We start from the raw sequence: 24,412 nt of genomic DNA on the forward strand, positions 1-24,412 counted from the left end.
ACAACGGGAGGAACTGTATTGAAGGGTCACAGCATGAGAAAGGTTGAGGACCCCTGATACAGACAAAAACAGGCAGCGAAGGGCATGCAAGCTACCGAGAGAAGCTGAACTCACTGCTGCCGTCCGGCTCTCATTTCTAAAGACAAACTGGGTGTTCTGGGAGAGAAAACAGGCAGGGAGCAGGTACGTGCCGGGTCTCATATTCCCTGAATGTGCTCCTCGAGACTCAGGCAGGAGAGCCGCCAGCAGGTGCAGGGGCTCCCCAGAGGCAGGTGCCCGGGCGCGAGTGAAGTGAGCAGAGCTTAGGGCAGAGGTCTGAACAGGACCCACTTTCAGAAAATGTCCATGTGCCAGTGAGGCAGAGTTAGCATGCCAAGAGCGACTCCACTGGCTGCAAGGGTACAGAGAAGGCAGGCGCCCTAATCCAGAGGAGGGGAGAGATGGAGGGCATGTGCAGAATAAGGCAGGCAAAGTTAGAAACCATGTGCGCAGCTGTAATCCAGGCATGCTGGAGTTCAAGGCCAGCCACGGCTACACCGGGAATTTGAAGAAAGCCTGAGTACAGGAGATCCTGTCATAAAACAACTTAGAGCAACCTAACAAGTCAAAACCAAAGAAAAGCAAGGAAGAAAAGTCAGCAACCTTTTACTATTTATCTGTTTCTCCCCCTGTCCCTTCACAAAACATTTTCTGATTCCTCTTACCAAGTCCTCAAAAAAAGAAAGACTCATGCAGACACAGACACAGTGACACCCTCCCCACCTTAACAACAATGAAGTCTCCTTTAGCCCAGGCTGTCCTGGAACTCACTTTGTAGTTGAGGATGAATGGAAACAAATTCCTGATCCTCCTCTGGAGTGCTGGGATTACTGCTGTGCATCCTTATAACCCTCACTGTCTGTTTCTCTTGTCTTCTTTGGAGACAGGGCCACCAGACTGGCCTCCAAACCCTCATCCTCCTGCCTCAGTCTCCTGAATATCAAGTTTATAAGCACACACTCCTATACCCTACTTCAGGATGGCTCATTTCAAAGTTTTTACTCCAGAAGCAGGGTAGGTAGGACTGAGTGAGTGATGTTGAAAGTTGCGGGGCGCACGCCTTTAATCCCAGCACTCTGGAAACAGAGGCAGTGGATCTCTGAGTTTGCGGCCAGCCTGGTCTACAGAATGAGTTCCAAGACAGCTGTAGCTACACAGAGAAATCCTGTTGTCTCAAAAAAAAGTGTTGAAAGTTAAAAGAGAAGAGGGTTTGCCCTGGGGGCCACAGGGATCATGGCAGGGTTCGTGCCTAACTTGAATAATCACAGCCAGAGAGGGAGGAAGGGAGAGTTCACCTTGAAGGAACTTTCTCTTGTTTTATCAAAAGTTATGGGTCCTGTTTAAAATCAGTTATTTCAGGAAACAGCAAGTATACAACACAACCATCGATGTGTGTGTATGCCACTATATATACCCAACGGTGACTGTGTATACTTACTACTTACGTGTGAGGCAGGAACCTGGGGGCAGTTTGAAAAACAGGGCAGAGGAGTAGTGAGAGGAAAGCTTAGGGATATATATATATATGGCTGAGGAAAATGTGAGGGGACAGGTAGAGTATGTGAGAACTCAGGGCAACCGCAACCTATGAGGAAACCTGGGGACAAGTATGAGAGACTACCTGGAGAGGAAGTGAGAGAAAATAGCTGGGGGAAGTGTGAGGGAAGCTCTCTCTCTCTCTCTCTCTCTCTCTCTCTCTCTCTCTCTCTCTCTCTCTCTCTCTCTCTGTGTGTGTGTGAGCTGGGGAGTATATGAGGAAAAAGCTTTGGAGCAATGTGGAATAAGAGAGTGAGGGTAAAGCTGTAGTGAGGAGTGTGAGGGAGAGCTGTGAGTGTGAGGAGAGCTGTGAGTGTGAGGAGAGCTGTGAGTGTGAGGAGAGCTGTGAGTGTGAGGAGAGCTGTGAGTGTGAGGAGAGCTGTGAGTGTGAGGAGAGCTGTGAGTGTGAGGAGAGCTGTGAGTGTGAGGAGAGCTGTGAGAGTGTGAGGAGAGCTGTGAGAGTGTGAGGAGAGTGTGAGAGTGTGAGGAGAGCTGTGAGAGTGAGGAGAGCTGTGAGTGTGAGGAGAGCTGTGAGGAGAGCTGTGAGAGTGTGAGGAGAGCTGTGAGTGTGAGGAGAGCTGTGAGGAGAGCTGTGAGTGTGAGGAGAGCTGTGAGTGTGAGGAGAGCTGTGAGAGTGTGAGGAGAGCTGTGAGAGTGAGGAGAGCTGTGAGAGTGAGGAGAGCTGTGAGGAGAGCTGTGAGAGTGTGAGGAGAGCTGTGAAGAAAGTTTGGTGTTCTTTGGAATTTCTAATGCATCTTTTCCAGATCACAAGTTTCTTCTTCTTCTTCTTCTTCTTCTTCTTCTTCTTCTTCTTCTTCTTCTTCTTCTTCTTCTTCTTCTTCTTCTTCTTCTTCTTCTTCTTCTTCTTCTTCTTCTTCTTCCTTCTTCCTTCTTCCTTCTTCCTTCTTCTTCTTCTTCTTCTTCTTCTTCTTCTTCTTCTTCTTCTTCTTCTTCTTCTTCTTCTTCTTCTTCTTCTTCTTTTTCTTCTTCGGTTTTTCGAGACAAGGTTTCTCTGTATTGTTTTGGAGGCTGTCCTGGAAACTCACTCTGTAGACCAGGCTGGCCTAGAACTCTCAGAGATCCACCTGCCTCTGCCTCCTGAGTGCTGGGATTAAAGGCGTGCACCACCAACAACCGGCCACAAGTTTCTTCTTTCTTCTTCAGTTATTGCCCTCTGTTGTCCCTGCCCCCTTTCCTTCCCTGCCCCAACTCCCCTCCCACCAGTCTCTTTCCAAGGTAATGTCTCCTGTCTAGCCTGGAATGACCTGGAATCTGCTGTGTAGACTAGGCTAGCTATGAACTCATAGAGATCTGCCTGCTCTACCTCCCAGGGCTGGGAATAGAGGTGTGTGCCACCGTGCCCTGCTAGTGCTTCCTCTTGAACACACTTCTGTTCTTAACTGACTGTTCCATATACAGGGTGAAGTTTTGTCTGGTTGGAAAAGGAGATGTCCTGATAGTCAGTCAGACTAACTTAGAGCTTGCTGGTTTGCCTGAATTATACTACATTGATCCATGCTATTCTTTTTCATATTTCTTTATTTGTAGTTGTGTGTTCATGCACATGTGCATGCTTGTGCACACATGTACACGTGTATCATGGTGAGCATGTGGAAATCAGAATCCCTTGTGGGAGTCAGTTCTCTTTACCACCTGGGTCCTGGGGATCAAACTTAGGTCAGCAGGCTTGGTACCAGGCAAGCACCTCCTTTTTATAGCAGGTCACTATTAAGTGTTTATCAATTGCCAGATGTTCTGCCAGCCACAGCTTACTCCGTCCTCATTTCTGGCTTGGGAGTGGCATCGGTTTTAACAGGTCAGAAGCTTCCTACATACAAACCCAGGCTTGTTTACTGGATGTACAGAATCGGAAGCCGCTATGCCTTCCAGAGGCTGAGAAGTAGCCACCTTGTGGGAACACTAATCCATTCAATGGGTTCCTTTGTAAGCGCTCTGCTGGGGACCAGGGCATTCGCTGATGATTAAAACATGAGTCTTCTTCTTAAGAAGAGTCTTCCCTCAAGAAGTAGGTGAGTCAGATAAGTAAATCAATTATTATTATTATTATTATAGCTGTGATAAGATTTAGTGGTGATAAGCAGAAGCCAGGAGGGCACAGTGGAGTTGGGATAGTGGGGAAGGGGACTAGAAGCTAGAATGGAGGTTTTAGGAACCAGAATTTAATTAGCGGAGAATGGGGAAAAGGAAGTTAATGCAAAACTGCAGGTTGAGTCAGGGAAGGTGCTTCATGAGCTTACAAAAGGAAAGGCTGGCTTGGTAAGAGGCCATATAGGTATGTGTCAAGCCACCCCCGCAGAGAAGGCCATTTGCAATTCCTTCACTCATTTCTAGTTTTTCTAATCCCCTTTCTTTCATCCAGGGTTTTGGGATCGAGCCAAAGAAGTCCAGTTGGTGGCCATTTCCAGACTGGAAACTACTGGGCTCCAGCATGCTCGTGGATGAGTCAGATGCTCACCCACTAAGCACCCAGGTGAAGATTCGGTGTCAGCAGGGAGGGATCATACCACAGCCTGTGCAGTCTCAGAGGATGCCAACATGTGTGGAAATGATTTCTCTCATTCCATGCCCATGTGTTTTCTCACCTGGGGTTGCAGGGTGGTACAGGCAGCTTGCCACGGAATCCTCAAAGTGTTTCCCACCTTGGCAATGCCGCAAAAGGGAGCAAGGCAGCTCTCAGCCATGCAATCTGCATGGGGGCCAGATCCCCACACGATTTTGCAGAGCCTCCTTTCCCTGCCTGCCTGACTAGCTAGCTGCTGCCTGTCCTTCTGATGTCAGTTTACCTTAGGACCCTGTAACTGCAATTAAATATCGAACTATCTAATGAACAGATTCTCTCTGCTCCTGTCAGTGGTGCGTTAGCCTCCTGAGGGCAGAGGCTAGGTTTCCAGGTGGAATACCCCTAGTGCCTAGCGGCACTCTGGTACACAGTAGGTGTCTAATAAATGCTCCGTAAGTGATGAATTATGTCATAGCTTGATGGTGACTGAAGCTCAAATGCAACCGACTGAAAGGGACCCAAGGAAAAGCCAGAAGTCTCCCAAAACTCACACTGGCTTTGAGAGGAATTCAAATGAGGGGACTCGAGGTCTATTCTCAATGCCCTTCTCAGATGCCAGGTGGCTCAAAACAAACCCAGCCCCTTCCCATTCAGTGTCAGGCCTCTTCATCCCTGGGCCTTGTTGTCTAGCCAGATCCGCCTTCATCACGGAGCTGCCAAATGCTGAGGGTGTGGGGCGCGGCTCAGAAAAGGACGGGGTCTGCCTATGGGAGAGAGGAAGGGCTGCTGTGTGCCCAGCTGGCTGGAGGAGGGAGGCATGGAGGCTCTGGTATCACAGCACACAGCACCCTGGAAAACCACCTGTTAACAGAAAGAACTGTCAAGAGCGGCCTCGCCTCTCTTGAGCACGGAGGACCTCGAAGGCAGTTTTCACCCACGAGGGTAGTGCCGCAGGAATGGGAGCAAGAAGGGGAGAGGGAGGAGGAGAGACAGCCAGGTGGGAAAGGGGAAGACCCATGTACAAGAGGAGTACCTGGGAAATAGCTGCTGAATACATAAATGATGGCTTTCCTGGGGTCGGTCTACAGTTGGTCCCATCTCAGGCTGCTCTTACGGAGCCAGAAGTTTCTTCTTGGGAAGTCTACAGCAAACGGAACAGATGGCTGCAAGCTTTTGGGGCCAAAGCCAGATCTCAGTTGTGCTACTATAATAGTCCAGGGCTTCACGGATACACTTTACCTCTTTTTTCTGTCATACTCATTCAGGCTGATTTGCATTTTGAGAAATGTTGTAAGGAGTGGTGCCCTACTTCCAAAGTTTCACTGGAGCTTGGACTTAGGGATGCATAGCTGACTGCTCTTACCAATTCCAACTCTTTTTTTTTTTAAATCAACTCCAATAGTCTCAAATCGGTGGTGACGCCTCAAAAGAGGACAAACGCCACGCTGGTGTCGGCATAGAAAGACTCTTCCCTGTTCTGTGAATATAATGCCCGCTTACGAACACGGGTGCAGAACACAATTAGCATACTAATTTGATTCTCCACCTACAGAATGGAACATTCTTTTGACATAGACAGCTGCCCATGAATAGTGAGGGTGACCCCTGGTCAGGTTTCCATCTGTCTTAGGGGTAAAAACTCCAGAACAGGGGCCCACACTAGCCCTGAGATTTCAGACAGCTTTCCTCCTCCACAGTTTCATGGTGGCTTGTCTGAAAAATGGGGGTGCAGCCTTCTCTTACATGGTTGGAGTATGGGTCACATGAGCACCAGGTTCTCGGCGGAGACTCCACCATTTAAAAAACTCCCTCTGCTGCCCTTGTCTAGAGTACATTTAAGACACTCAACTGAATGTGCATATTCTTGAGAGGCTTATGTTATGATTTGTCTACCTGTCTGGACAGAGAGAGGAGTGCACAGTGGCCTTCCTGGATAGGGTCTGAGATGTATGGGACTGAGTATGCTGTGAGTGTGTGTATATACAAACATCTGTGTGAAGGCCAGAGGTTGATGTCAAATGTTCTCTTAGCTTGCTCTCCACCTTATTACTAATTTAAAAAGTTATTATTGTCTTAGTGTGTGAATATGGTGTGTATGCATGTACACATTCTGTGTTGTGCCTTTGGAGGTCAGAGAACAACTTGAGGGGGTCGGTTCTCTCTTGTCACCATGCAGATTCCAGGGATTGAGCTTGGATTTTGAGTTTGACAGGAAACACCTTTAATGAACCATCAGACCAGCCCTCACTTTATTAATTAATTTATTTATTGCAACAGGGTCTTGCTATGTGGCCCTGGCTGATCTGGAACTCTCTGTGTAGACCAGGCTGGACTTGAACTCATAGATAATCTGCTTGCTTCTGCCTCTCAAGTGCTGGGATTAAAGGTGAGCACCACCACATCTTACTTTATTTTTGAGACAGGGACTCTCACTGAACCTGGAGTGCACTGATTAGCCTACACTGGCTAGCTCTTAAGCCCCAGGAGTCTTCACTAGTACTGGGATTAAAGACACACACTAGCTTTTCACGTGGACCATAGGGATTGAACCCAGGTCTTTGCATTTGTGTGCTTTACAGATTGAGCCATCTCCCTCAACTGTTTACTATCCATTTCTATCTATCTATCTATCTATCTATCTATCTATCTATCTATCTACCTATCTATCTATCATCTATGTATATTCTCTGTCTGTCTGTCTTTCTGTCTGTCTATCTATCTATCTGTCTACCATCTTTAACAGAAATCTTGACGCTATGGAGAAGCTGCAGCTTCCTTTGCCTTTGACTCACTGGGTGCCCAAAGACCAAGGCATAGAAGCAAGGAGTGGAGACTGTCAGACAGACAAACTGACAGCGTACAGACATAACTAGTGCCATATAACCTGTGCTCTCACCCTTTCCGATTTCCCCTGTCCTGCCTGCTTCTGTTCTTTGGCCTGCGGCTCTTTCTACCTTAGGCATGGTTGCCAGTTGCCCGTGGAGCTCAGAACATGTTGACACATGGGTTTTATCTGCAAAGTTCCTGACTTAATGAGTTTGGCTGTGCTCTGAATTTTGTACATTAAAAACCACTGTGAGAAAATTACTGCATTTGAACACTAACAATTTCAAAAATAGCTGTGTTTTCAACTTAACATACACCAACAGTCCAAGTGGTAAGACAATGGAACTTCTCATGATTGTACAATGATGTTCATCTAGTAACAACTCTGGTGTCACATGGCTCTTTGGGTCCACTCTTGCACTCTGCCAGCACTATGACATGTAGCTCCATAGAAACTCAGGTTGGAAGCACAGCTTCAATGGAGGAAGCACTTCTGAGAGCCAGAGATGCTCAAAGGCACCCCAGCTCACGTCTCAGGGAGCTCCAGGAACGCAAGAATTCCTGTGATTTATTTTCTCTATATGCTTGACTGCCGTTTTCTCTTTCTCCCCCCCCCCGTCTCTCTCCCTTTCTATCTTTCTTTTCTTTTTTCCTCGACAGGATTTCTCTGTGTAGCCCTGGTTGTCTTGGAACTCACTCTGTAAACCAGGCTGGCCTCAAACTCACAGAGATCTGCCTGCCTCTGCCTCCTGAGTGCTGGAATCAAAGACGTGCACCACCATGCCTGGGTTTGGTTTATTTTTATCTTATGTGCATGGGTGTATTGTCTGCATATGTGCATGTATGTATGTTGTATGCTCTTGGAGGCCAAAAGAGGGACATTGATCCCATTTCCTGGAACTGGAGTTATAGAAGACTGTAAGATACAATGAAAGTAGTGGGAACCAAACCCAGGTCCTCTGTAAGAGCAGCAGTTCTCCTAAGACCCAATCCATCTCTTCAGCCCGAGAGAGAGAGAGAGAGAGAGAGAGAGAGAGAGAGAGAGAGAGAGAGAGAGAGAGAGAGAGACAGAGACAGAGAGACAGAGAGACAGAGAGACAGAGAGACAGAGAGAGACAGAGACAGAGAGAGAGAGAGAGACAGAGAGAGAGAGAGACAGAGAGAGAGAGAGAGAGTTCATTTAATTTCATGAGGTTGGTCTTGACTAGCACTGAGCTTGCAAGAAATGTGAAATGATCTGCAGTTCTTGCTGTTCAGGTGGCAGTTAATAATCAGTTACAGCAAGTTCAAGGTCATCCTTGAAATCATGATGCATTTTCTCACTCAGTGAAGCCCAGGCTCCATTAGAGAGCTTGCCTCAAAAAGTAGAGTGTAAAGTGATAGAACAAGATGTCCGGTGTCAACCTTTGGCCTTCACAGGTGCACAAACCCCTGCACCACAAAACATACACAATTAAAAACAACTCAGGAGAAAGGCAGGGATGCTTGAGGGAAGCTTGCAAGCCTTTCAGGGCAGGAGACTGTGTCGAGTTCTGTGAGTCTCTTGCTCTCGGTGTCCCATCTGCTTCCCTCCATGAGAGTTGTTGGGCCTTCACTGGGGGGGGGGGGTCACCCCTGGCCTGTACTGTCAGATCTGTCGTCTTTCACTGAGATTTTATGCAACTAGAATCTGTTTCACATTCTGGTAAAATTTCCCATCCTCCAGGGTCCTCTTCCCTGACCTGGCCTGGCCTCAGCCTCCCCCTTCCCCCCACAGGATTGGTTCCCTAAGACAGCAGCAGCTTTTGTGGACAGTGATGTGGACGGCAGATAACTCCAGCTGTCATTACAGGATCATCCAGAGAAGGGAACGGTCAAGTAGGGCTTATAGTCCACTTGAGTTTTTCTGATTGTAAAACCAGCCATTTTTCAATTTAAATAATTTAAGGATCCCAGCATCCCTATACTCAGGCTCATTTAGCCTCTTATTAGCTAATAGTTTCTCTAGTTTAAGAGGTGGAAGGAAGATACTGTTAATTCACAATAATGGGTAGCACAAACAAAAAGCAAAACCCCAAAAAGGCAAAACAAAGCAAAAGCCCAAGCCATGCAAAGGTAAAGAGAAGCGGGAATAGGAATCTATACAAATAACCATAATTGATTTTAAAAGTTAATTAAAGGAGTAAAAAGGAGCCAGCACTTTGAGGCCCAGCATGTATCAATAGGTAGATGACACAGGAGAATGGATTAGAAAATTGATCTAAGCTAACTAGGCAGAAACAGATAGAGCTGAATTTTCCCTTGAGCTCCCCAAATTCTTTCCCAAGTCCTTCTCTCATGTTTCCTAATAGTGCCCCAAGGATAGAATTACTGAAACTAACAAGAGGGAGCAAAGAAATAAACCAAGCCACAACATCCGAAAGAGTAAGCGTGGTTTAGAGACTTGCCTTTGACTCCTCTGTGACAGCAAAGGCAGACACTACACTGGACACAGGGACCCTGTGACAACAAAGGCAGACACTACACTGGACACAGGGACCCTGTGACAGCAAAGGCAGATGCTAAAGTGGACACAGGGACTCATTTCTTCTCCGTTACAAGTTTTTTTCTCCCTTTGACTTTTGAAACTTCTACAGCTTTTCACGTCTCTGAGCAAAAGCATGAACACAGGAGTCAATATTCTGCCTCTGGGTGGATCCCCAGAGAGCAATCCAACAAGAAGGTAGAATTCTCTGGCTGCTTTCAGAAGCTTCTCTGGTTAGTATCACATTCTCTGTTCTTATGCTCCAGAGACATGAAGAAGGTCTGAAGATCACATATTAGCTGCATCCACACTCTAATTGTACTGCGTGTCACTAGCATGGACCACCACCACCCACCATGGAGGTTATAGCTTGAGAGGACTGAATGGACAGTCAGAGAAAACACTTCCTGAGATAGGACCCATTGTACCACCAGGAGTTGAATCTGACTGACAGACATTCTGAGTTATGGCAGACAAGATATGCAGGCTTTTGACTGAAGATCTCCTGCCAGCCCCAGAAAGAACCCTTCATGTCTGAAAGGCAATCCAACAGCTAAGGGGTCCAGTGAGGGCTGAGCTCAGGAAGCTGGCTGTGCTTCCTCATCTCCTCCTTCCAAATGACACATGCACACATTTTCACATCACCACAGAAGGACCTCAGAGGTGTCCCCTGGCGTGTAGGTGGTCCTCAGGAGTTAGACCACACTGGAACTTCTGCACTGGTGGGTCCCCCCCCACCTCCATTCCTTCTTCTCTCAGTTTAAAATCAGGAAAAGCAAAACAAGCACAGCCAAATCAAACTGGTGTCAAAAGTACCCAGAACTGTGTGAGCTAATGCCCGACTTTGTATCTGCAGCGACCCTCGCCAGGACTGCCAGCACTGTGGCCAATGGGCTTTTCTTGCCTCACTGACTCGGGTACTCCCAGCACCCGAGCACTGGGCTTAACTATTTGCTGAGTGATCGAATAAATGGCATTTGCTTTCTACAAGATGAAGATAGAGGCAAACACACATAGCTAACATAAATAGCGTAAACATTGCTTGTGGGACTTTGTTTTGGCTCTTGTCCCATCAGCAAAGATTCAACTCAAGAGGTTCCTGAAATATGTTCAATAAAATATTAGGCTTGAAGAATAAAGACAGCAAATTTGCACAAAAGCTGTGTGTGCATGTGCATGTGTGTATGTGTGTGTGTATATGTAATGAAACATGCAGATACTACATACAAACCACATACACATATAGATAATATGTATATGTATTCAGAGACTTCACTCCTGATTGTACACACACACACACACACACACACTTTCCCCTTGTGTTTTCCAACTTTCACTATGAGTTGCCTACAGACGTAGTATGCTCTATTCCCCTAAATATTTTGACCATGTTATCCTATCACATGTCATAGCTTGTGGGAATTGCATTACATCAAATACATTTTGGGAAAATTTGTACCTCAATTTACTTTTATTTATTTTAGGTTTCTTACATTTGAACTTAGGTCCTAATTAAAATTCTGCACTTTGAAAAAAACATCCTTCCAAGTTAAAGTCAATGAACCATGCACTTTAAAATGCCTATACTGGTCATCTTTATGTTCTGTGCCTTTAAAAAAACCACAACCAGATTTTAAAAAACACCTCCAAAATATTACATTCTTAGGAAATAAGATGAATCAATACTCTTATAACACAATTATGGACCCAGAAATGATAGTACTCCTGAAACAAAGGGCTGGTTTTGGTACAAACTCATGTCTTGATTTTGAACACAGCTATTTCTCTCAATGACTCATGAGGTGTGGAAAGTCTACCATAGTTCAGGATTGAGAAAAGTTGAAAATGTCACCAGCTCAGTGAACAAATCTTGCATTCTTATGTAAAATGTGATCTCAGTAACTCTTCACTTTGTACCCCTCCAGCACTCAATGGCACAGGTTCTCTGGGCTCAAGGAACCAGTCACCAGCCTCCTGCTCCCGATAGCCTGAGTGTTCTCCAAAAACCCTAGTTTGAAAATCACAAGGCTTAATAACCTTCTAAAGTTTTACTCTTCCAAAAGCAGAAAAGAGTTAGGGCATGGGGGAGGCTAACAGGGGAAAAAGGGGTTGAGGAGGTAGGGGACATGTTGCTTGTCTGTGAAAACACATTCTGTTGAAATACGTCCTGTGGTATCTAATACATTATGTGTTGATTTAAAAAATAAAAACATAGAAAAAGTTTTACTCTTGCTTCTTGGAATAAGAATGAAATGAAAAAGAGTGTGCATATCCATACTGAAGCTTGTGGTCCCCCTATAATTTTATCCAGACCCATGTAGCTTTTAGTTTTGGAGTACCAAAATGTACTGTATTACATGTGGCAAGCACCTTTGTAATTTCAACATATAGCTTAGGTTTATCAAAAAATATAAAGAAAATACTACCAGAATGTGCTTAGTGAATTTATGGATATAGTTGAACACATAAACTTGACAGCAAGTTCAAATTGAATGCAAATATCGTCTCAGAGAAGTCTCCTACTTATATTGTTCTCTGAGACCCTCTTAGCTTTTAATGAGCAAGGTTTGGCTAAAAACAAAAAGTGTTAATTACATAAATATGCTTATTCTCAAAGCATAACACTGTGCCATGATTAATAAACAATGGAGAAATGAATACAGAACTATTTCAACAGAAGTACTGTTTCACAAACAGCCTTGGAAATCACAACATGTTTATGGGGAAAACGCTTTACTCCTGACAGAGCTACAAAAGCAACATTAACCTTCTCGTAATGTAATAGCAAAGTCAGAGATGTAAGGATCAGCAGCAGGCACGATAACATGGCTATTTTCTTAAGATGTACACAGGATAAAACACATCCTTAACACTACAGCAAGATGGGGGTTAATCTTCCTTTACAGGATGCAGGACACACGTGTCTGTGCGGATCTCAGTGTGGATTGTTCTAAAGACAGGAATCTTGGGACTGAAATGAAGAACCTTGTGTTTTCTGCTTGTCTTAGTTTGGGACCTGCTGGTTCTGTAATTTTGTACTCAGCATCTTCCAATTTGTTCTCACATAGACCTATATCTATCTTTTTGAGGCAGGCATTAGCCACATTGAGAGGTTACCAAACTCTTTCATCTTATCTGATACTAGACTAGGTCATTGTGATTCTGAATCAAAGAGGATGTTTGCTTATGTAAAAAAAAAATCCCACCCTAAAACATCCACAATTTATCCCAAACCAGCATTGCCAATGAACCCTGTCTTCAGAACATAATTAAAATGTGTGATGAAATAAACATAGTACAACCACACTTGCAGCTAGTATCAACTCACAAAATGATTTCATGAGCTTAATTTTGTTGCTGTTATTTTACTATAAGATCTGTTATTTACCTATTCTTATTCTATTTTAAGACATTCATACGTGAAAACGTGTCATTGTTTTAACAACCCTAACATAGCTAATTAAGATCTGTTATGTATTTTTTTCTCATTTTAGTTTGAGATGTAGTAAAAAAGAAGTAAAGGTCAAAAGTCAAAAGGGATGATAGCTGATGGTTTTGATAATGCTAATTACATATTACCAAGAAAAAAGGTAGAGAGGGAAGTATGACTACAAAAGAAAGATAAACATCCCAATGCTGGATTTAAAAAAAAATGAAAAAAAAAAAACCCTTAAAACGTCTTTGTACTTCACTGTCATAATTTAAAGCCATAATGAAGCCTGAATTAAAAATGTCAGCTTCTGCGGGTGTTGATAACTTGGTTCTTTGTTGGGCAAGTCAAAATGTGTCTGTTTGATAGGCAAAAATGACAGTCTAAAAATGGGAGAAGTGGGTTCTAAAAAAAGAAACACACACATGCACGAGCACACACATGCACACGCACACACACAAACACACACACACACACACACACACATACACGACTTTTAAAAAGGCCCATAATGTACTTGAAGGAAGACCTGTAGGGCAGGAGGTATTATCTTTAGGAAGTCACCAGGCAGCACTAAAAGGCAATGTCCATGTCCAATCAAAACGATTTCTGGGGCTACTGGGGCTGCTGGGGCTCCTGCATCTCCGTCTTCACACTAGACTGGAAACCCTTTGTACTAATTACCAGACTGTACCAGATTTTCTGGTTCAGTTCAATCCTATAATTGACTGACAGTGATGGCCAAGGAAGGGGGAAAATTCAGGCTCGTCGCGAGAAGCGGAGGGTCAGAATGGCTCCGGAAAGCTTGTCACAGCCTAGCACCAAAATGGGACGAGCACCCACCATCAGCATGTTCTTTCAATTTCTGAGTCAAGGAAAAGAAGAAGACACATTGGCCTGTAGCTGCTTGGATCTTACAGGGACTCTTAGCACACAACTGGCTCATGTAAAAAGAATGGAGAGTTTGAGTGGTCCTTTTAGATGTCACGGATTTCTTTTGCTTTTGGCTAGTACATATCAGTTGGACTCTGAAACTCAAGTGGGGCACTCCGTGTACACTGAATAGACTTTTATCCTATTTCCAGAAACTTGGAGAAACAATGTTGTTATTTATCCGCGAGCTCAAAACTAAGCAAAGATTGGGGCATGGCTAGTTTGTGAAATGGGACAGATCAGAACCGAGGAGCACTTTACACCAATTTCCTCACACCCTTACTTGCCTGCAAGTCTCTGACCCAGATGTTTTGTATCCCTAGCAGCTAAGGGAATTTCCTATAAATTCAGAGTTTAAAAATGTACAAGAATAATTTATATGAACTTAGAGTTAGTGCATTAAAAAAGCCCACACACAAAAAAACCAACCTGAGCATTATTTTAAAAACAGTTGTGGTCTACACCACTGGTATTTACCCTGAACTCTTGGGTAGTCACTTTATTTTTAAACAAAAAGAGCAACCCTGCACCATAAGACATTAACAGAGCAGGTGTCAGAACCAGGGTCACCAGAGGAACCTGGGCCTCTCGGGAGGCAAGGGAGAATTATGTGCTATCATGTTGAGGTCAATTGACTTGAAACTTAATCACAGGTTAAGCCCTTTCCTTTCCAGGCTAAAGAGCAAGCGGCACCTGTGCCAGCCCCGGCTCTCGCTGCACTCCACACGGCAGCCACTTTAATTTTTTAGTTACAAGTCAATTACTCACTGGAATAGAGAGAGAATTTCACTCATGCCATGGATGGCCACTTTTCTGGAGAAATCTGCCAGATTTGCTAGAGGACGAAAGAGAACAGGAAAGAGGAGGAGGAGAGAGAAGTGAAAGTTAGAAATCCACGATTCTCTACAAAGTTTCCGAGCTGGGCCAGCCCACCCGGGCAGAGTAGCTGCGCAGTCGCTTACCTTCTCAGCACTGCACAGAGCTCTTGTGGTGAGGCCCGTCCCAGCTGCAAGTCCTAGGACTTTCCCCACCAGGGCATCAAGGTTGGGTGCAAGGGTGTGGTCACGCACCTGGAGACAGGAGCCAGCTAAGTGTGGACAGACAGACAGCAGGACAGTGTCCCGCGCCACAGCCAGCCCTGTGCAGGGACTCGGAACACACTGGCTGTGGACTTTTGTCCAAAGCTGTCTTTTTTTCCTTTCCTTTTATTTCTTCTTTCTTTCTTTCCTCTTTCCTTTCTCTCTTTTCTTTCTTTCTTTCTTTTTTTTTTAGTGAAGCTAGATTAGTTCATACAAAACTCAACAATACAGCACTGAAACCCATTGTTGATATTCAACATTTTTCACATAGCGGAACAGAATAGACAATACGGTATCCAAGAAACCATGGGCTGGATTGCACACTGATGGTGTCGTGTCCTTCTGGGGGCCTGTAATCCTTTTTATTACCTACCACAGTAAAAAAACAAAACAAAACAACAAAACACCCTCCCCAAACCCAAACAACACTATGTGTGTGGGACTGTCCCAGAATAAATCTATACCATTGCTAGTCTTAGAAGTAGGAGAAATTAACATGAAATGTTCACAGCACCAAGTTCTAAGTTATCATTCCCTTTCCTGCAAGTTAAGAATTCTTAAGCCTACTGTTACCCTAACTTTTATGTGAAGAACGACAGTCTTTTAACAACAAAATTATTCACAGATGTTTGTTTGAAAAATAATAAGGTTAATTTGATTTTCCCATTTGTTACAAAAAATACCTGGAAAGTGAGTTATTTCAAAGTTCCCAGGATGGGAGCTAAGATAAAAGCTGTTATGAATTTGCCATCATTATAAATGAGCTATTATTTATTCCTCTACTAAGAGAACATTAATTTTCAGGATTTGGGGGTTTTGTGTATCTGTTCCTTAGCTTAATGAACAATTTTTACTTTTTAGCTTCATTTTTTTTAGCTTGAAAATGCACAGTGGTAAAGCCATTTTTTTAACCAGGCAGTGATGTCCATTAACCTTTCTGGTGATCTGGCCCAATCCCTTTTAAAAATGCAATCCAGTTCCCACGCTTTTCTCAAGCCTTGCAGTGGTCTAGGTAGCCCCAGAAGTGATTGTTCCAACTGGGTTCTTTTCATCACTTCTGCAATTGACCAATTGACAACTGATTGATGGTTATCTCTTCACTTCAACAATGCAGGAAATTACCATCACTATAGCTATGTACAGTAAATGCCTCCGGAGTAAATTACATGATTCTAAAATTCTCCTTAGCTCACTTGGTAAAAACATCAACACAAAAAACTTTCTTTTGGAGCCGCTTTGTGGCATCACAGATTTGGCCTTTCCTGACAGCAGCAGAAAGAGAACTTGACAGCTTCTTTAAAAGGGGAGCATAAAGGGGCTGGGATAAAGGATGCTCTGGGCCTGTCTCAAGCCAGCGGCTGTTCTTTGCGTTTGGAAAAAAAAATTAAGCATGGGTATACAGATAAGCTCCATAATACTATCCAATGCCAACCATTCCCTGAGACGTGCACTTTCTCACTGAACTATCAACACAAGATTCCGAACACAGAACAGCCAGGCTATCCCAAGTAGGTGTGGATTCTCATCCACAATTTTTCAACCTTCTTGGGAGCTGCAAGGCACCCAGCAAGGCAGGCAAGCTCCAGCAGATGCTATCGTGAAAACGACACATTCCTCCAGGGGATATGTTGATAGACAAGAACCTAAGAATCAGCCCCAAATCTAAGCTCACTGTAAACATGGATTACATTCTTACACAAAGGCCCAGATCTTGTCAAGGATGATCAGTCAAACATTTTTTTCCCCACACTTGTGCAATCAAAGCCCCCCACCCACCCCTTGGTGGAAGTGAATGTACTGCTATAGAAAACAAATAGCTGTCCATCTTCCCACTCCCCTTTGATTACAGCTTTAAAATGGAATAAAATAAAAATCAAACCTCAAGAAAACCACACACACTTGTAGACACGACTTAGGTCTTATTATGTACCTAAATGCTTTAGAATGTCCCACTTAATACTAAGAGACATAAGGAACTAGAGTCTTTCATGATAAATAGGCTTATGTTGCCCAGGTTGGCTTTGACCTCTAGGCTGAGGACAGCCTTGAACTTCCGATCTTCCTGCGTCCAGCTCCAGAGTTGTTGGGATTATAGGTGTGTTTGATGTTCCATTTTATGCAGTGGCAGAGATCCAATGCAGGGCTCCATAAGCATGCCCTGGAAAGCATGCCCTCATCGAGCTGCGCCCTGGCCCTGCATTGGAGTTTTATAGTCTAGAAGGCCTTGGTACTGTCAGGCAGTCACATCCATGGTAGTCATGCATCTCAGGTGCATTCATGAAGGATCATAATTGCATTTACAGGTGAGCTCTAAGGACACTCTTGTTAATGACCTCCTTTGCAAAGTACTCCTGGATGCTTCTGCCCAAGAGGCATGGCCGCTTCCTGAGCTGTTTCATTAGGGTTTCAAACCTCAGTGTAAAACCTTTATCTGTTGCACAAACCTCAAAATCTCCTCTATATCCCCCACCCCAGCCTCTTCAAAGTACAGTTCCAGCACAGTCTCTCACCTGGATTTCATCACTTCTCACAGTCCGGGCTCCTATTTCTTACTATTATCACATGTCTAATGTAAACCATGCATCCTATTTTTGTTTGTTTGTATGTATGTATATGACTGTTTATGTACATGCGTGCATATATGTATGGTAAAGTGTACACATGTGTTCTGGGGCGCATCCTTGAGTGGAGACCAGAGAAAGACATCATGTTCCGCTGTGTTACTCTCTTTCTTATTCACTTGAAACAGGGTCTCTCACTGATCCCAGACCTAGGTTGGTAGTAAGCAATCCCTAGTGATCCTAATTACCACCCCCCCCCACACACACTGTAGAAGTTGCAATGCTGGAATTACAGCTCTGGGCCCAGCTTTTTGCCTAGGGTATTGGGGAGTCAAACTCATGCTTGCTTAGAAAGTACTTTTACTCACTGGGCCATTGCCCTAGCCCAATATGCCAGTCTTGATTCTGATCCTTTGCTACAGCTCAAATAAACCACAGCCCCCTGCAAAGCTTTCCCTTGCAGGAGAGGGTTTTTTTATAGCATCCTACTGTGCCTTCTGTTGCTATGATAAAACCCTGATCAAAAGCAACCTGGAAAAGAAAGGATTTATTTGGCCTAATCTTACATGTTACAGTCCATTGAGGAGGGAAGTCAAGGCAGAAACCATGGAGGAATGCTGTCCATGGACCTCCTGTCCAGGAGTGGCACCATCCCCAGTGGACTGGGTCCTTCTATGTTAATTAACAGTCAATCAAGAAAATGCCCAGGGGCATGTTTATAGGCCAATCTGATTATGCTGGCTAGGTTTATATCAACTTGACACAAACTAGAGTCAGTTGGGATGAGGGACTCTGACTTGAGAAAATGCATCCATAAGATTGGTCTATAGACAAGTATGAAATGTATTTTCTTCATTAATGATTGATGTGGATGGACCCAGCTCTTGGTGGGTGGTGCCACCCCTGGATTGGTAGTCCCGGTGATATAATGAAGCAGGCTGAGTAAGCCATGAGGAGCAAACCAGCAAGCTGCATCCCTCCAGGGTTTCTACATCATTTCCTGCCCAGATTTCCTTGGATCATGGACTATAAGCTATAAAATGAAATAAACCTCTTTTTCCCCAAGTTGCTTTTTGTCATGGAATCTTTTTTTTTTTTTTCTTTTTTGTTTTTTTGAGACAGGGTTTCTCTGTATTGTTTTGGAGGTTGTCCTGGAACTCACTCTGTAGACCAGGCTGGCCTCGAACTCACAGAGATCTGCCCAGCCTCTTCCTCCCGAGTGCTGGGATTAAAGGCGTGCACCACCACCACCCAGCTTGTCATAGTATCTTAACAGCAATGGGAACAGTAAAGTGAGACACTGATGACAGCAATTCCTCAACTGAGGACCCTCTTCCCAGGTGTGCCAGGTTAACAGAGAAGCTACCTATAGCACATGGATCTGTCTTTGGTGTTTCTATTAGTGACTTTAGAACTCAAGTCAGGTTATGTGTCACCCAGTTTGCTAAGGGCTCCTTAACCACTAACATGAAATGGGTGTCTTCTTCCACCAGTCACTGTGGGTGCTGGGGATCCAAATGCACATCCAGGCTAGGATGCTAATGCAAGAAGCCTTACTGTCTTAGTTAGGTTCCTATTGCTGTGAAGAGACACCACTACCACAGCAACTCTTATAAGGAAAACATTTAACTGAAGGTGGCTCACTTACAGTTTCAGAGGCTCAGTCCATTATGATCATGAAGGGGCGCATGTCGGAGAGCAGGCGGATGTGGCTCTGGAGCTGAGAGTCCTACATCTTGACTCAAGCAACAGGAAGTGGAATGACTATCGCACTCTGTGAAGCTTGAGAAAAGTGGCCGCCAAGCCCGCCCCCAGAGTGACACACTTCCTCCAACAAGGCTGTACCTCCTAACAGAGCCACACCCCTGGGGGCCATTTTCTGTCAAACCACCACACTAACTGAGACATCTTCCCAGCTCCACTGTTTGTAGTCCAGATTGGCCTTGAACTCACAGGGCTTGTGACTTAGACTTGCTGAGTGCTGGAACTGTAAGCACTGGGAGTTCAAGGCCAGTCTGGACTACATGAGAACCTGTCTCAAAAACAAACAAACAAACCTTGAGAATTTACGTAATGCATCTTCTCAAAGCCAGTCACTGGAATACGGAATTCCTCAGAGCAACTGCCACATTTCCAAGCCAGTTCAAGAGATTCCTGTTCAGTTTGCAACTGCCATGGAGTATAATACCTCAGCCTGCTAAAATCCAGCAGTCAGGGCACTTGAATAAATGCTTTATGTAAATTGCCTCATTAGTCCTTGAGATAACCTTAGGAGGCAAACATGTCACTGTCATTCTTCAGATAAGCAGCTGGGCGATGGTTTGGCCAGTGAAGGGTTTGCAGCTAAGCCTGAGGACCCGAGTTCCATCCCCAGCCCTGCATGGCAGGAGAGAACAGACTCCAGAGAGCTGTTATCTGACCTCCACTCATGTGCCCACAGACTTATTCTCTGTACCCCTCTTTCTCAAATAAACAAGTAAACAAATGTAGAAACAGTTCTGAAGAGAGGAAACTGAGACTTCAGGGGTCAACTCTCAAGGTCACTTGCTCAGTGAACAGCATGTCTGGGGTGGGACTCAGTTCTGTCTGGCTCTAAGATCCCTCTGTTTTATGGTGTCCCCAACTGAGGAGGCATTGCTGTACATACAGTGTTGGTTCACAGGTAAGGACTGGGAGAGTGAGTCTTCAGTGTGAGAGAGGAAAGCATTTTTACCCCGCAGAAGCAATCTGAGGTGCCTTGGAAAAGGGTACACTGTGTGACACACCATGGCTCCCAGGGCCACCAGGATGAATGAAGAGGTGTTAGAGAGGCAGGAAAGATGGAGGAGTGAAGAGGTTTTTGTTTGTTTGTTCGCTCGTTTTGATTTAAAAAAAATTTGGGGGGGCTGGAGAGCTGACTCAGTGGTTAAGAGCACTGACTGATTTCCCAGAGGATCTGGGTTCAATTCCCAGCACCCACATGGCAGCTAACAACTGTCTGTAACTCCAAGATCTGACACCGTCTCACAGACATACATGCAGGCAAAGCATCAATGCAAATAAAATAAATAATTTAAAAAATTTCTTTTGTGGGGTTGCTGTAGGGGTGAGGGGAGGATATGAAGGGACTGGGAGGTGAGTAGAATTAGGGTGCATGATGTGAAATTCCCAGAGGTTCAATATAGAAGTTATGTTAAGTTTAAAAATGCCTTTGTGCTACTCTGATTTCTCTTTCTTCCCAGCCTTTCTCGGTCTTCCCAGCATCCTCTCTGTGGACCTCTCTAGGGAAGATCTCCTTAAGCTCCCCCTTCCTGTTCAGAACAGTTACTGCTCTAGGGTCTAAAGCTTCTCCAAGTGACATGAGTGATGCTCCCATGGATTCACACCTGTGTAAAAGCTTAGTTAGCAGCGGGCCGTGGAAGGCGGAGAGCGCCAGGCCTTGACGCTGGTGTTTCCCACCAACTCCTCAGTGTGTAAACCCTAGGGTGGTGGTGTGTAGGGTGTAAGAAGATGTGAGGCCTGCCAGGGTTGCTTGAGAGTCAGCTTCTTCAGTGAGCTTTCACCTGACAGGCTCCAACTTTTGGAGAGCCTGTTGGAGGCTCAGAGTGTCCACTAAGTTGCATGGTTTTTATTGTTTTGTTTTTAATGTTACTTCACAGAAACTTGGATTGAGTCACTTAATATCAACTTTTCAGGATTTAGAACCAAGTAGGAGACAAACCTCAGGGCACATGGAAGGGTGATTTTCTAGGTCAGGTGGAAGACCCACCCTGAATGGGGGGCAGCATCCCACGGGGTGAAGACCTGGACTGAATAAAAAGGAGGAGGCGGCTGAGCATAAACACACTGTTTTGTTTTCTGACTGTGAATAAAATGTGAGCAGCCACCTCAAGCTCCTGCCAAGACTGACTTCCCTGCCATGATGGACTTTGCTTCGAGCTGTGGGCAGAATAAGCCCTTCCTTCTTTAAGCTGGTTTTGTTTGGTGTTTTGTCCCAGCAGTGAGAAAGATAATCCCCAGTCCTTTCCCGAAGTGATGGGTGAATGTCTGTGCGTATGAGGGGAGGAAGAGCTCTGTCCCTGACTTCTAAACCTGTGACTCTTAATAAAATTTTATTACATGGTAGGGCTAACTATGAAACCTGTCACCTGATGTTATGACTCAGTAGGTCTGCAATGGGTCCTGAGTGGCAATACCTAAAAAAATCCGTTATCGGAAAGACTGATGAACAGCTAAGTGTGGAGTTGTTTTCTAAACTGGTGGCACTCAAAGGTTCAGCTTTCAAGGTTGAAGTTTGAAGCAGAGACGCAGTGTATGAGCTATAGTATCTTTGTAAAGTGGGAATAAAATCATTCACTAGGGCTTCCAAGTCATTCTGGATGGGAGATGGTGGAAATAGCCAGGGACTAACAAGTCAGAGGAGTAGAATGCTAAGGAACATGTTTCTCTGTATGGGCACTGGCTGTCCCCTCCACACATATCTGTAATGCTCACTCCTTCTTGGCTTAGCTGCCTGGAGTTTTGAAGGACTTTTCCTACGTGCTCTTGGGGGCATGGCCTAGCTTTTTCCCTCACTTCTCCTTTTTGTCACCAAGTTTGGTTATCAACGTCACAGAAAACCTTCATCTTTCTGTGGTTTTTCACTTTCAATAAAAACTAATTTTATTTTTTGTTTGTTGGTTGGTTGAGACAGGTTTCTGGTATTTTGGGCTGGCCTTGAACTCTATATGCAGCAGAGAATGACACTGAGCTTCGGATCACTCAGGTCAGATCTCCAGAGTGCTGGGATTATAGACATGAACCAAATGCAATTTGTACATGTGGTACTGGGGATGGAACTCAGGGTTTCATATATGTTACACAAGCACTCCACCAGCAAAGCTACCTCCCCAGCTCTTAGATGTGTGTTTGATTGTCCGCTGGAACTCTGGTACCCAAGTTTCATATATATCAAGCTGCTCATCACTTCCCCCTTTAAAGCTACCTGTGCCCACTACTGCTTCTGGGATGCTTGGGCATCTTCAGCACCTTCATTACTAGCCCTGTGGTCTCCAAAGCAAGAGGCCTTCAATGAAGCCCTCTCATTCACCAGTCCAGGAAACTAGCGATTTTCTATTTTTAAAATCAGTCTTACTTCTTGTACATTTGTCCCATCGTCTCTCATGAGCTTGCAGCAAATCTCTTCATTTCTAAGTCCTTTGCCATTGAACCGTCCTCCACCCTGAGTCAGTGACTTCCATCTGAGATGCAGGCCTGCTTCCTTGATTCCCCAGGTCCCGTGGCTGTGGCATCAGGAGCCCCTGGCAGGCCAATCAAACTCTAAATCATGCATGAAAAAATATTGAACAGATACTGTTACGGCACCAGGCACAAACGCAAGTAGGAAAAGCCTTGATGTGGTTGTCTCTTAGGGAGGGCAGCAGATCTCAAGTCACTTGGTTGGTTACGTGAGGACTCAAGGTAGAGGCTGCATGAAAACCTGACAAACTGACAGGAGCAAAGGATAAACACTGCCGATCCCTATTCTTGGCATGCAGCGAGTGTTAGCCTAACAAATGCAGCATAATGGTGGCAGACAGTGCTTAGACCATCATCCCCTTTAATGTCTGTGCAGTACTGAAGGGTTTTAGTCGGGGAGTAGTATATGCTCACAAATTGTAAAGTTCTATGTGGAAGAAGGGTAATGACCCCCGAATGTATGAACTAAATGCACCAGGACCAGCTTTGATGCAAGGAGACAGGGGTAGGAATATGGAAAGCGGGGTTGTACTGGACATATGGAAACAACCATGGTGCAGCTACTGTTGGAGAGTGTTCTCCTAACACGAGCACAGCCCTGCATTCCGTGTAGGCACACAGAGACACACGATACCACAACAAGAAGTATATAACAGGAGCAGTGATCTTCTTACAAAAATGGTTTTGGAAACCACATTTGAGGAATGGTCTGATTTGCATAAACAGCCCTTAATAGAAGGCGGCTGCATTTTCAAAGCATTTTCTGCAGATCAGCAGGTGCAGAAGGGTCTAGTAGCCAAAGAAAGTAGTTACTTCTGAGCACCTGTAGACACTTGACAACTGACTCCATGCCCTGGGTAGTATAATTTCCTAATTCACTGTTTCAGGGAAGAGGCAGATGAGACAGTGTCTGAGGTAGCCCAGGCTACCCTCCAACTCACGATGTAGCTGAGGATGACCTTGAATTCTGGATCCTGCACTTGCATGCACCACCTCATCTGGAAAATTTCACTTTTTATGTAGTTGCAAAGAGCAGCAGTATGAATTCAGATTAATTAGCCTCGACCTTGAGTTAGTTATGTCAGCGTCCACATTATTCCTACAATTAATTATGCCGGCTTCCATATTGCTCTGCTAATTTTCACCCATCCCCAAAGCTCAACTTGGTAATAATTACAGTAACAGATGAAATGCTAGAAAGGGGCGGAGCCATGTTGAGACTGGGCTCTGAAGAGTGAGATACTCAGCCCTGCCGGCCTATGCTGGGTCAGAGTCAGTCTGCATATCCCTCACAAACAGTTCCCTTTGTCCACTTTGGATTCTAGCTTCCCTAGCTCACCTTCTCCTCTCTGACAGGCTTGGCCTTGGCAGACCTTAAGCCTGGGCTTCTCCATCCTCAGCCCCCTCAGGGCTAGGCATCAAGCCTTTTTTTATGGTAAGAAGATATAAAGGTAGGTCTGGGCAGCCCGGGCTACACAGCAAGACATTGTTTCAAGACAACCAAGACAAAAGACACTGTGTATGTCCATACGATCATGCATGCCCCCTTGTGTGCCTGCGTGCACACGTACACGTACAACTGCTTGTGTGAATGTGTTTTCCAAACAGTGACTGAAAGCCTGAGTTTTAGAGTTGAAGTTATAGTTCAATGGGGGCATGCTTACCCAGCATGTACGTGCAAGGCCCTGAGTCTGTCATCCTAGCACTCTGGTGGTAAAGGCAGGAAGATCAGGAGTTCAAAGTCACCCTCAGCTACCTAGCAAATTC

The 24,412-nt window shown here is 44.9% G+C and overlaps 1 long non-coding RNA gene across 1 annotated transcript in view; it reads right to left on the reverse strand.

The window, feature by feature from the left end:
- The window catches only part of LOC121143211, a 585,525-nt gene that overhangs the window by 101,298 nt on the left and 459,815 nt on the right, over nt 1-24,412 (reverse strand). The window lies entirely within an intron of this gene.

Source organism: Mesocricetus auratus, unplaced genomic scaffold, assembly GCF_017639785.1.
Source record: "Mesocricetus auratus isolate SY011 unplaced genomic scaffold, BCM_Maur_2.0 Super-Scaffold_100011, whole genome shotgun sequence".
NCBI lineage: Eukaryota > Metazoa > Chordata > Mammalia > Rodentia > Cricetidae > Mesocricetus > Mesocricetus auratus.